The sequence below is a fragment of the Lathyrus oleraceus genome, chromosome 4, assembly GCF_024323335.1.
Source record: "Lathyrus oleraceus cultivar Zhongwan6 chromosome 4, CAAS_Psat_ZW6_1.0, whole genome shotgun sequence".
Classification (NCBI taxonomy): Eukaryota; Viridiplantae; Streptophyta; class Magnoliopsida; order Fabales; family Fabaceae; genus Lathyrus; species Lathyrus oleraceus.
In genome coordinates this window covers 394,915,749-394,919,031 of record NC_066582.1, presented here as the reverse complement: position 1 = coordinate 394,919,031, position 3,283 = coordinate 394,915,749, and the positions used below count along the sequence as shown (strand labels likewise).

General features: G+C 40.7%; 1 non-coding gene across 1 annotated transcript; it reads right to left on the bottom strand.

Annotated features, from left to right (window-relative positions):
- Positions 1-341: 341 nt before the first annotated feature.
- LOC127078072 (small nucleolar RNA R71) lies at positions 342-448 on the bottom strand. The gene has a single exon (XR_007787817.1). It is a non-coding gene; the product is annotated as a small nucleolar RNA R71 (small nucleolar RNA).
- Between the last annotated feature and the right edge of the window lie 2,835 nt (positions 449-3,283).

Genomic DNA, 3,283 nt, shown 5'->3' with positions numbered 1-3,283 from the left:
CCCCGTCCCAACAAGAACCTCACAACAGCATTGCTGCCCCTGCTATAGATCAAAACGATTTCGAGTTGAAACCCTCATTGTTATCAGCTGTCCAACAACATCAATTTGCTGGAAATCCTACAGACGATCCTAATGAATATTTGACCAAGTTTGTGCAGTACGTAGACACTGTGAAGGCGAATGGTGTATCTCAAGATGCGATAAGACTACGTATTTTTCCTTTCTCTCTAAGAGACAGAGCTTGGGCTTGGTGGCAATCCTTGCCGTCCAACTCAGTCACCACATGGGAAGAATTGAAGAACGTTTTCTTAGCCCGATATTTTTCGCCGAGCAAAACTGCTATGCTGAGAGCTCAAATCAACGGATTTCGACAAAAAGATGCAGAATCTCTCTACGACGCATGGGAGAGATACAAAGACATGATGAGGATGTGTCCACATCACGGTCTCGAAGACTGGGTGATCATTCACACATTTTACAATGGGCTTCTGTATAACACAAGACTGACAGCAGACGCTGCCGCGAGCGGTGCACTTATGGACAAGCCATACAACAAAGCCTATCAACTCATTGAAAACATGGACCAAAACCATTGCCAATGGGGAGGTGAAAGAACTCCAGTAGAAAGTCCCAAACAAAAGGTGAAATGCACGAAATTAGTAGCCTTGACCATGTCCATGCAAAAGTAGATGCCCTTGTTCAAAAGTTACACAAATTGACCATAACACCCGCAGCCACCGTGGCTGCTGTAACTCCAAACTTTGAGTTATGTGGAGTTCCTAGACACACTGCACCAGAATGTCAGATATTAGCAGGAGTCTCCACTGATCAAGTGAATTATGCTCAAGGAAACCCTTATTCGAATACCTACAACCCAGGTTGGAAAAACCATCCTAACTTTTCGTACAAAAACAACAACGCCTTGTATGCACCTGGCCAAGCACCTGCTATTCCACCTGGATATCAAAAGCCAACTACTAATGCTCCTAACATTCCTAGGAAGTCCAACCTTGAATTAATGATGGAAAGTTTCATAGCTACCCAAGCTCAAACAAACAAGGACTTCTTGAACCAAAACATACACACTAGTGAGCAACTTAAACAATTAGCAAACAAAGTAGACGCTTTAGCCACCCACAACAAAATGCTTGAAACACAGATTTCACAAGTGGCTCAACAACAAACATCTACTGCTTCTCCTGCTAGCACATTTCCTGGACAGCCACAACCTAATCCAAAAGGACAATGCAAATGCCATTATATTGAGAAGTGGAAAAGAACTAGACGGACCCGTAGTTCCAAGACTTCAAAATCCTGCCATGTACCAAAAACCTAACAAAACAACAACTGAGAAGGTAAGTGAACCGAAGGAGAAGGAAGATAATACCCAAGAGGCCGAAGAGAAATAAAAAACTTATGTGCCTCCACCACCTTATAAACCACCCATTTTGTATCCTAAAAGATTCGCAAATTCTAAAACTGCAGGGCAATTTAAAAAATTTGTTGAACTTCTGAAGCAACTGAATATCACAATACCCTTTACAGAAGCCATCACACAAATGCCCTCATATGCCAAGTTTCTTAAAGAGATCCTATCCAATAATAAAAAGATCGAGGATAACGAAACAGTTACATTTACTGCTGAATGTAGCGCAATAATCCAAAACAACATGCCTCCCAAACTGAAAGACCCGGGTAGTTTCTCCATACCCTGTGTCATTGGAAAGTTCGTCATAGACAAAGCTCTATGCGACTTAGGATCCATCATTAGTGTAATGCTCTTATCCATCTGTAAAAGGCTCAACATGGGAGAACTAAGACCAACCAAGATGTCTGTTCAACTAGCTGACCGCTCAATCAAATATCTTGTTGGTATATTAGAGAATGTTCCAGTACGTGTAGGACATTTCTACATTCCTACCGACTTCATAATCATGGACATCAAAGAAGATGCCACTACACCTATTATATTAGGAAGGCCATTCTTAGCTACCGCCGGAGCCATAATAGACGTGAAAAGAGGCAAGCTAACATTCGAAGTTGGAAAAGAAAAAGTTGAATTCATCTTGACACAATTCTTACAAGCGCCAGCTATAAACGATACTTGTTATCTACTTGATGTCATAGACGAGTGCGTAAGAGAGATGGAGATGCAAGAAACCACATATTCTGATATAATGAAAATCCAAACCCCTCCAATCTTTGAAGATGATAATTGGCGTGAACCATACCAAAATGAAAGTCTAAGATAATGCTTAGCACTTACACCCAATCACATGCCATGTCCTAAGAAACCAGACTTAGAATTAGAAACACTACCCAAGAACCTAAGATACGAATTCCTAGACACTGAACTCAAAAGACCAGTAATAGTCAACGCAGACTTAGGACAGATTGAAACTGAAAAGTTACTAGATGTCTTAAGAAAATATCCAATTGCATTAGGATACAACATCGCTGATCTAAAAGAAATAAGTCCTTCTATCTGTATGCATCGCATTATGCTAGAGGAAGATTGTAAAACCTCTAGAGAACACTAGAGAAGGATCAACCCAATCTTATGTACTGTAGTCAAGGATGAAGCATAGAAGTTATTAGATGCAGGAATCATATACCCGATCTTTGATAGTCAATGGGTTAGCCCCGTTCATGTAGTACCCAAGAAAGGGGGTGTTACAGTTGTTAAGAACGAGAAGGGAGAATCTATAGCACAAAGAGTTGCGAGCGGAAGTAGAATGTGCATCGACTATAGGAAACTGAACAAAGCCACTCGAAAGGATCATTTTCCTCTGCCTTTCATTGATCAAATGCTTGAACGATTGGCTAAGCATTCCCACTTCTGCTATCTAGACGGTTATTCAGGATTATTTCAAATTCCTATCCATCCTGACGACCAAGAGAAAACAACCTTCACATGCCCTTATGGTACATTTTCTTATCGACGAATGCCATTTGGACTATGCAACGCTCCCGCAACATTCCAAAGATGCATGATGTCGATCTTCGTTGACTTTATAGACGACATTATGGAAGCCTTAATGGACGATTTTTCTGTTTGTGGGCAGAGCTTTGAAGGATGTCTATCAAACCTTGAAATGGTACTCGAAAGATGCGTAAAGGTGAATCTCGTATTGAATTGGAAGAAATGCCATTTCATGGTCCAACAAGGAATCATGCTAGGACACGTAGTATCTGATAAAGGGATTGAAGTAGACAAATCTAAAATCAAAATTATAGAAAATATTCAACCTCTGAAAACCGTACGAGAAATACGAAGCTTCTT